This window comes from Myotis brandtii, unplaced genomic scaffold, assembly GCF_000412655.1.
Source record: "Myotis brandtii unplaced genomic scaffold, ASM41265v1 scaffold199, whole genome shotgun sequence".
Classification (NCBI taxonomy): Eukaryota; Metazoa; Chordata; class Mammalia; order Chiroptera; family Vespertilionidae; genus Myotis; species Myotis brandtii.
In genome coordinates, this window is record NW_005357414.1 from 938,049 (window position 1) to 948,696 (window position 10,648).

Genomic DNA, 10,648 nt, shown 5'->3' on the forward strand with positions numbered 1-10,648 from the left:
GGGGGGCAGGAGGGAGGGGGGTAAGAGATCAACCGAAGGACTTGTATGCATGCACATAAGCATAACTAATGGACATAAGACACTGGGGGGTAAGGGAGGGCAGGGGATTGTCAGGGGCGGGGGGGAAAAAAGGACACATATGTAATACCCTTTGTAATACTTTTAGAAAAAAAAAAAAATGATTCCCTGAAGAAAAAAAAAATGGGTGATCATGTGATTTTTGTCTCTCAATTTGTTTCTATGATGTATGACGTTTATTGATTTGCAAATATTGTACCAGCCTTGCATCCCTGGAATAAATCCCACTTGGTCATGGTGTATGATCTTTTTAATATATTGCTGGATGCGATTTGCTAATATTTTGTTGAGGATTTTAGCATCTCTGTTCATCAGGAGTATTGGCCTGTAATTCTCCTTCTTTGTAGTGTCTTTACCTGGTTTTGAAATTAGGGTAATATTGGCCTTATAAAAAAAAATTTGGAAGTGTTCTTTCTTCGTGGATTTTCTGAAATATAGTTTGAGGAGTATAGGTTTTTGTTCTTCTTTGAATGTTTCGAAAAAGTCCCCTTTGAAGCCGTCCGTACATGTGCTTTTGTTTCCTGTGAGTTTTTTATTTTTTATTACTGCTCCTATTTCATCAGTTGTTATTGGCCTATTCAGGTTTTCTGATTACTCCTGATTCAGTTTTGGAGTTATTTTTCTAGGAATTTGTCCATTTCATCCACATTGTCCAGCTTGTTGGTATACGGTTGTTCATAGTATTTTCTTACAATCCTTTGCATTTTTGAGGTGTCAGTGGTTACTTCTCCACTTTAATTTCTGATTTTATTTATTTGGGTCCTCTCTCTTTTATTCTTGATGAGTCTGGCTAAAGGCTTATCAATTTTGTTTACCCTTTCAAAGAACCAGCTCTTGGTTTCATTGATTTTTTTTTAAGTATTTATGTTATTCATTTCTGCTCTGATCTTTATTATCTCCTTCCTTCTACTTAGTCCTGGCTTTCCTTGTTTTTCTCTTTCTAGTTCTTTAAGTTTTAGGATTAAGTAGCTTCTTGCAGATTTTTCTTGTTTTTTTGAAGTATGACTGTAGTGCTATGAACTTCTCTCTCATGACTGTTTTTGCTGTGTCCCAGAGATTTGGGGTGGTTGTGTGTTCATTTTCATTTGTTTCCAGGAAGTTTTTCATTTCTTTCTTGTTCTCATTGGTAACCCATTCATTGTTCAATAACATGCTATTTAGCCTCCATGTGTTTGAATGCTTTTGGGAGTTTTTACTGTAGTTAATTTCATTCCACTGTGATTTGAGAAGATGCTTGATATTATTTCAATCTTCTTGAACTTGTAGAGACTTGTTTTCTGTCCTACTATGTTGTCTATCTTGGTGAATGATCCATGTGCACTTGAAAAGAATGTATATTCTGCTGCTTTGGGGTGAAATGTTCTATAAATGTCAATTAAATACATCTGATCCAGTGTGTCCTTTGGAGTCATTGTTTCCTTGTTAAGTTTTTGTCTGGAAGATATATCCAGTGAAGTTAGTGAGATGCTAAAGTCCCCTACTATGACTGTATTGCTGTTGTTCTCTCTGTTAAAGTCCTCTGGAAGTTTTTTATATATTTCGGCATTCCTATATTGGATGCATATATGTTTACCAAGGTTATATCCTCTTGTTGTATTGATCCCTTTAGTATTATGTAGTGATCTTTTTTATCTTTTGTGATGGCCTTCATTTTGAAGTCTATTTTGTTAGATATGAGTATTGGTACTCCAGCTTTTTTTCTTTTCCATTTGCATGGGAAATTGTTTTCTATCTCTTCACTCTCATCCTGTGTGTGTCTTTTGTTCTCAGGTGGGTCTCTTGTAGAGAGCATATAGTTGGGTCATGTTTTTGTATCCATTCAGCTACCTTATGCCTTTTTATTGGTTCATTTAATCCATTTACATTTAGGGTTATTATTGACTAGAGGCCCGGCACACAAAATTCATGCACAGTAGGATCCCTAGGCCTGGCCACCAATCAGGGCCAATCTGTGGGGCAACTGACCTGGCCAATGGTGGGGGAGGCAGGCCCTGCTGTCACCTGCCTTGGCTGGCCTGGCGCTGCCCACTCACTGGCCCCGCACCCCACCATGGCCACCAGTCAGGGCCTGTGGTCTTGGGGCAGCTCCTGTGTTGAGCGTCTGCCCCCTGGTGGTCAGTGCAAATCATAGCAACTGGTCATTCCACTGGTCATTCTGCTGTTCAGTCGATTTGCATATTAGGCTTTTATTATACAGGATAGGTAGTTATTCATTGCCATTTTAATTTTGTGTGACTAGGTCTCTCACTCTGTTTCTTCTTCTCATTACAGCAGTCCCTTTAGCATTTCTTGTAATGTTGGCTTGGTGGTGATGTGTTCATTTACTCTCTTTTTTGGTCTGGGAAGCTCTTTATTTGACTGTGTATTTCGAATGATAGCCTTGCTGGATATAGTAACCTTGGTTTCAGATCCTTGCTTACCATTACCTTGAATACTTCATGCCATTCCTTTCTGGCCTGTAGAGTTTCTATAGAGAAATCAGGTGTCATCCTTATGGGAGCTCCTTTGTAGTAACAGTTTGCTTTTCTCTTGTTGCCTTTAAGATTCTCTCTTTGTGCTTAATTTTTGGCATTATATTTATGATGTGTCTGGGCATGGGCCTATTTGGGTTCTTCTTGCTTGGGATTCTCTGAGCCTCCTGAACTTCTGTGACTTATTTCTTCACCAGATAAGGGAAGTTTTCTGCCATTATTTCTTCAAACATGTTCTCTATCCTTTTCTCCCTTTCTGCCTCTTCTGGAACAACTGCTATTCTAATATTGTTATGTTTCCCATTGTCCCACAGTTCCCATAAGCTGCCCTCCTATTTTTAATTGTTTTCTTTTTCTTTTTGGTTCTCTGATTGAGTGATATTTTCAACTCTGTCTTCTAATTCACTGATTAGATCCTCAGGTTCGCCTAATCTGCTCTGTATTCCTTCCAATGTGTTCTTTATTGTGTTATGTCATCTTTTATTTTAGTCTGTTCTTTAACTGTGTATTTTATGTTAGTTACTATATGTTTTTTCATGCTGTTGAGCATCTTTATCATCATTACTCTGAACTCTGATTCAGATAAATTTCTTATCTCTCCTTCATTTATCTCCTCTTCTGGAAAACTCTCTAGTTCTTTAATTTGGGAGTTGTTTCTTTTTCTCCTCATTTTTGCTGTCTGTTTGAGTTTGTGACTATGTATAAGGTAGATCCTCTATGCCTCTCAAACTCTTCTGCAGGACAGTGTTAAACACTGTTTCTGACTAATTAGATCAAAGACTCAAAGCCTCCAGAGACTGTATCTACCTACAGACTGATAGGATTCTGACTTTAATTGCCCCAATCATCCTATGGTGTGGCAAGAGTTTTTTTCAACAGCGTGCATCCATTGCTTCTGCCTGGTGGCTAATTGTTATATGTAGTCTCTTAAGTGGCCTCAGACCAACGTGTTTTCCAATAGGGTGTGTCAACTGTCTTCACCTCACACAAGGGAAATGTTTATGTGGGAAGGATGTCCTCCACTGCATGGGGGAATGACTCAGCCCTGAAAACTGGCAGTGTCTGCCTTATGAGGTCTAACCCCCGAGTCCCCAGTCCTGGCTTCTGCTCACACAGCTCCAGTCCATTCTGCCTTCCCTCTGCTGACGCACAAAATGGGTGGCTCCACAGGGCATTTTGTGCATTTGCCCTTTAAGAAGGTGCCTGAATTTTCAGCCCTCACACCTTGGCAGACAGCAACCCCGCTGCTTTTCACAGCCAGATGTTATGTGGGTACCCTTCTCAATTGTGGTTCTCTCCTGTGAGTTTTCCATTGATTATTCTGGAAGTTTTTCTGTATTTTTTTTTTCATCAGATTATTTATTCACTTGATTTTTAGATTCACTTGTTGATAGATGTGTATTTGTTGTTCATAATTTGTATCTTTACCTTTTTCTTCTTCTTCCTCTTCTTACAGGATACCTTTCAGCATTTCATATAATACTGGTTTGGTGGTGATGAACTCCTTTAGCTTTTTCTTATCTGTGAAGCTCTTTATCTGGCCTTCACTTCTGAATGATAGCTTTGCTGGATAAAGTAGTCTTGGTTGTAGGTTCTTGGTATTCATCACTTTGAATATTTCTTGCCACTCCCTTCTGGCCTGCAAAGTTTCTGTTGAGAAATCAGCTGACAGTCGTATGGGTACTCCCTTGTAGGTAACTGACTGTCTTTCTCTTGCTGCTTTTAAGATTCTCTCTTTGTCTTTTGCTCTTGGCATTTTAATTATGATGTGTCTTGGTGTGGTCCTCTTTGGATTCCTTTTGTTTGGGGTTCTCTGCACTTCCTGGACCTGTAAGTCTATTTCTTTCACCAGGTAGGGGAAGTTTTCTGTCATTATTTCTTCAAAGAGGTTTTCAATATCTTGCTCTCTCTCTTCTTCTGGCACCCCTATAATTCGGATGTTGGTACACTTGAAGTTGTCCCAGAGGCTCCTTACACTATCTTCGTATTTTCGGATTCTTTTTTCATTTTGCTTTTCCGGTTGGATGTTTTTTGCTTCTTCACATTTCAAATCTTTGACTTGATTCTTGCGCTCCTCTGGTCTGCTATTGGGTGTAATATTCTTTATTTCAGACCATGTATGCTTAATTTCTAGTTGTTTCTTTATCATAGCATCGAGGGTCTCATTAGTTTTCGTGAAGCTCTCCAAAAGTTTATTGCAAGCCCTCAAAATTGCGTTTTTTAGCTCTATATCCTCCATTTCTGTCATGTTTTTTTGTCTCCGCATTTTTTATGCTTTCTTGGTGCACCCCCTAGTGGTCTTTGTGCGCAGTCTTGTTCTAGTTGAGCCTTGATTGTTGTAGTTAATACTAGAGGGATTTGACCACCAGGCCGACTGGCTGTGTGAATCAGCTGTGTCTGCCGCGGAAAACTTCTGTCCTCTGGGGAGGTGCTAATCTAGCCTTTGCCTGAGGCGATCTGGCAAATGGCTCTGCGCAGGGCTTGGGCGGGGCGGGCTCAACAGGGCGGGCGGAGGGAGCGGTTATGGCCCCTCTCAGTCCCGTTCCCAGAGGCTCTGCTTCTCAGAACCCCAGGAACCGCTGCAAACCTCGGAGGGAAAGCTGCCTTCCAACTGATGCCAGACACTCCCGCTTCTCCCGTTTGAGTCCCCAGCGATTCGCCCGTATCTGGAGCTCAGAGTCTGAGACTCCCCCCTGACCGAAAACGACAACCGCGCTCTCAGCCACCAGCCCGCTTTGCGCGCGCACCTCCGCACCTGAGTATTTTCCACACTGCGCCTCCTCTGAGCCTCGGTGTGCTGTTATTTTTCCTTCTAGTTGAAGAGTCTCTCCTCAGCCAGCCTTCCTGTGGTTCTGGGTGATGTCCGTTCCGTCTTTTAGTTGTATTTTTGAAGTGGTTGTTTGCGGCAGCAGTCTCCGATGTTTACCTATGCCGCCATCTTGGTCTCTCAATAAAATATATTTTAAAAAAATTAGCCTGCTATGTTTGGTCAAGCATTTAATTAATTCACCCTAATGCCTTGGCAGGGCCAGACCAAATGATTTCAAGAGCCTTATACGGCCCATGGGCTGGACGTTCTCCATGCCTGGCAAACAAATGCTCATATATATTTTCAAAAATTTTAACAGAAATTCAATCAAATGCTTTACAAGTTCACGTAATCTAAGATTAATCTCTAGTAAATGAAAACTCGTTTGAGGGGAGAGACCAAGATGGCGGCATAGGTAAACACCACAGACTGCTGCCGCAAACAACCACTTCAAAAATACAACTAAAAGACGGAACGGACATCACCCAGAACCACAGGAAGGCTGGCTGAGGAGAGACTCTTCAACTAGAAGGAAAAATAACAGCACACCGAGGCTCAGAGGAGGCGCAGTGTGGAAAAAACTCAGGTGCGGAGGTGCGCGCGCAAAGCGGGCTGGTGGCTGAGAGCGCGGTTGTCGTTTTCGGTCAGGGGGGAGTCTCAGACTCTGAGCTCCAGATACGGGCGAATCGCTGGGGACTCGGACCCAAACGGGAGAAGCGGGAGTGTCTGGCATCAGTTGGAAGGCAGCTTTCCCTCCGAGGTTTGCAGCGGTTCCGGGGGTTCTGAGAAGCAGAGCCTCTGGGAACGGGACTGAGAGGGGCCATTACCGCTCCCTCCGCCCGCCCTGTTGAGCCCGCCCCGCCCAAGCCCTGCGCAGAGCCATTTGCCAGATCGCCGCAGGCAAAGGCTAGATTAGCACCTCCCCAGAGGACAGAAGTTTTCCGCGGCAGACACAGCTGATTCACACAGCCAGTCGGCCTGGTGGTCAAATCCCTCTAGTATTAACTACAACAATCAAGGCTCAACTAGAACAAGACTGCGCACAAAGACCACTAGGGGGTGCACCAAGAAAGCATAAAAAATGCGGAGACAAAAAAACATGACAGAAATGGAGGATATAGAGCTAAAAAACGCAATTTTGAGGGCTTGCAATAAACTTTTGGAGAGCCTCACGAAAACTAATGAGACCCTCGATGCTATGATAAAGAAACTAGAAATTAAGCATACACGCTCTGAAATAAAGAATATTACACCCAATAGCAGACCAGAGGAGCGCAAGAATCAAGCCAAAGATTTGAAATGCGAAGAAGCAAAAAACACCCAACCGGAAAAGCAAAATGAAAAAAGAATCCGAAAATACGAAGATAGTGTAAGGAGCCTCTGGGACAGCTTCAAGCGTACCAACATCAGAATAATAGGGGTGCCAGAAGATGAGAGACAGCAAGATATTGAAAACCTATTTGAAGAAATAATGGCAGAAAACTTCCCCCACCTGGTGAAAGAAATGGACTTACAGGTCCAAGAAGCGCAGAGAACCCCAAACAAAAGGAATCCAAAGAGGACCCTGGCTTCTGCTCACACAGCTCCAGTCCATTCTGCCTTCCCTCTGCTGACGCACAAAATGGGTGGCTCCACAGGGCATTTTGTGCATTTGCCCTTTAAGAAGGTGCCTGAATTTTCAGCCCTCACACCTTGGCAGACAGCAACCCCGCTGCTTTTCACAGCCAGATGTTATGTGGGTACCCTTCTCAATTGTGGTTCTCTCCTGTGAGTTTTCCATTGATTATTCTGGAAGTTTTTCTGTATTTTTTTTTTCATCAGATTATTTATTCACTTGATTTTTAGATTCACTTGTTGATAGATGTGTATTTGTTGTTCATAATTTGTATCTTTACCTTTTTCTTCTTCTTCCTCTTCTTACAGGATACCTTTCATTTCGTATAATACTGGTTTAGTGGTGATGAACTCCTTTAGCTTTTCCTTATCTGTGAAGCTCTTTATCTGACCTTCAATTCTGAATGATAGCTTTGCTGGATAAAGTAATCTTGGTTGTAGGTTCTTGGTATTCAGCACTTTGAATATTTCTTGCCATTCCCTTCTGGCCTGCAAAGTTTCTGTTGAGAAATCAGCTGACAGTCGTATGGGTATTCCCTTGTAGGTAATTGAGTCTCTTTCTCTTGCTGCTTTTAAGATTCTCTCTTTGTCTTTTGCTCTTGGCATTTTAATTATGATATGTCTTGGTGTGGTCCTCTTTGGATTCCTTTTGTTTGGGGTTCTCTGCGCTTCCTGGACTTGGAAGTCTATTTCTTTCACCAGGTAGGGGAAGTTTTCTGTCATTATTTCTTCAAATAGATTTTCAATATCTTGCTGTCTCTCATCTTCTGGCACCCCAATGATTCTGATGTTGGTACGCTTGAAGCTGTCCCAGAGGCTCCTTACACTATCTTCATATTTTCGGATTCTTTTTTCATTTTGCTTTTCCGGTTGGGTGTTTTTTGCTTCTTCGCATTTCAAATCTTTGACTTGATTCTTGCGCTCCTCTGGTCTGCTATTGGGTGTCTGTATAATATTCTTTATTTCAGTCCGTGTATGCTTAATTTCTAGTTGGTTCTTTATCATAGCATCGAGGGTCTCATTAGTTTTCGTGACTCTCTCCTCAAGTTTATTGACAGCTTCTAGCACATTTTTGCAAGCCCTCAAAATTGCGATTTTTAGCTCTATATCCTCCATTTCTGTCATGTTTTTTTGTCTCCGCATTTTTTATGCTTTCTTGGTGCACCCCCTAGTGGTCTTTGTGCGCAGTCTTGTTCTAGTTGAGCCTTGATTGTTGTAGTTAATACTAGAGGGATTTGACCACCAGGCCGACTGGCTGTGTGAATCAGCTGTGTCTGCCGCGGAAAACTTCTGTCCTCTGGGGAGGTGCTAATCTAGCCTTTGCCTGAGGCGATCCGGCAAATGGCTCTGCGCAGGGCTTGGGCGGGGCGGGATCAACAGGGCGGGTGGAGGGAGCAGTTATGGCCGCTCTCAGTCGTTTGTTCCCAGGAGCGTGTCCATGCAGCATCCACTTACTCTGCCGCCATTTTTAATCTCCAGGAAATTTTACTTTAATTCTAGGAACCCAATTGCCAGAATAATAGACTTTTTAAAACTACGATAACTTCCCCTACTTCTGCTATGTTCCAAGTTTAATGATAGGAAAGAGGTACTTTTAATTTTTTATTCACTATTAGAGTAGACTTAAAAATATATAATTAAAAAAGGAATTTGTTTACTTGATTTGTGCACTCATATAGTGAACAGCAAAGATTCATTTTTCTTTTTCTACTGACTGTATGTGCTATAATAAATAAATATTATTCTAATACTGACATGATGAATGATGTGTCTGCAATAATAGCTCTTCTCAAAAACAGTTCATGGGAATTTTATCTTGCTTTTAGACTGGTGGTGAAGTTATTGGCCTTTTAGCCTAATCCTGGGTGCTAGACAGCAATGATTGGACAAAACATTGATGGCATAGTGGCACATCTCTATTATTTACTTTTTGTCATCATTGCTTTTGTGAACAGTGGTCCCTAAAGTCAGGGGTTGCCACTTTTAATTAAGACTAGTTGAACCATTTGAAATGATGCAGGTTGAAGGTCCATCTCAAATGTTAGTCGGAATTTTATTGGGACCATGTTCTACTCACAGAGACCATTAGTTAGTGGTGAGTTATGCATTCTTCAGCGGGCATGCCTCAGTAATTGGAAAATGATAACTTACTTTTGTTGCCTGTATCTTCTAGAAGTTGATGAGGCATCATTGTTTCAATGAAATCACCTCACTTGTACTTCTTGAGCAACGTCATATACTGGAACTTTTGCTGTGGTCAATTATGCTGTGTAACTCATTAAATTCTTCCTTAGGTGATGCCAAGAACTTTTTAAAAGTTCAGACTTATGCTCTGGTCAGTGTGGCTCAGTTGGTTAGAGTGTCATCCTGTGCACTGAAGGGTCGAGGGTTCTATTGCATACCCAGATTGTGGGTTCAATCCCCAGTTGAGATGCGTGTATGGAGGCAACCAAGTGGTCTCTCTCTCTCTCTCTCTCTCTCTCTTTCTCTAAAATCTCTCCCTCCTCCCCCTCCCTCCCTCCTTCCCCTCCCTCCTCCCCTCCCTCCTTTCCTTCCTCTCTCTACCTATTTCTCTAGAATCAATGAAAAACAGATCTTGGGGTGAGGATTTTTTAAAAAGTTCTGACTTATAAGCAAGCATGTGCTGAAATTGATTTTATCATAGTTTTTGAAAATTGACTATTGTGCAGTATATGCATAGTTTCAGGTGTACAGCAAAGTAGTTAGACAGTTATGTACTTTACAAAGTGTCCCCTCAGATATTTTCAGTACCCACCTAGCACCATACATAGTTATTACAATACTAGTTGGGGCACCGCCCTCTGTCACACACAGAGCAGGGAGGATCAGGGGTTGGGGCGCAGCCCCCTGTCACACACAGAGCAGGGCCGATCAGGGGGTTGGGACACTCCCCCCATCACACTCAGGGCAGGACCGATGGGGAGGTTGCGGCTCCACCCCGTCACACACAGAGCAGGGCCCATGGGGGGGTTGGGGTGCCTTCCCCTGTCAGGAACAGAGCAGGGCCAATAGGGAGGTTGTGGCCCTGCCCCTTGTCACACACAGAGCTGCAGGGCGATGAGGGGGTTTGGGCGCTGCCCCCTGTCACGCTGCTCCAGGGGCCAGGAGGCCTCGCGGCTCTGCTGATCCCGGTGCTGGGAGGCATCACGGCTCCACTTGACACCGGGGTAGTGAGGCCTTGCTGCTCAGCTGATCCCGGTGCTAGGAGGCCTCGCTGCTCTGCTGATCCCAGTGCTAGGAGGCCTCGCTGCTCCGCTGATCCCGGTGCTGGGAGATCCTGGTGCGAGGCCTCGCGGCTCCGCTGATCCCAGTGCCGGAAGGCCTTGCGGCTCCGCTGATCCCGGGGCGTGAGGCTTCGTGGCTCCGCTGATCCTGGGTTTGGGAGGCCTCCTGGCTCCGCTGATCCTGGTGCTGGGAGGCATATTACCCTTTTACTATATAGGATAGAGGCCTGGTGCACGGGTAGGGGCCTGCTGGTTTGCCCTGAAGGGTGTTCTGGATCAGGGTGAGGGTCCCGCTTGGGTGCCTGGCCAGCCTGGATGAGGGGATGATGGTTGTTTGCAGCTGGTCACACCCCCTTCAGGGTGGGGGTCCCCACTGGGGTGCCTGGCCAGCCTGGATGAGGGGATGATGGCTGTTTGCAGCTGGTCACACC

The 10,648-nt window shown here is 43.7% G+C and overlaps 1 protein-coding gene across 4 annotated transcripts in view; it reads left to right on the forward strand.

Annotated features, from left to right (window-relative positions):
* CHRDL1 (chordin-like 1) overlaps positions 1–10,648 on the forward strand; it is a 167,928-nt gene that overhangs the window by 25,020 nt on the left and 132,260 nt on the right. The gene's annotated exons all lie outside the window — the stretch shown is intronic.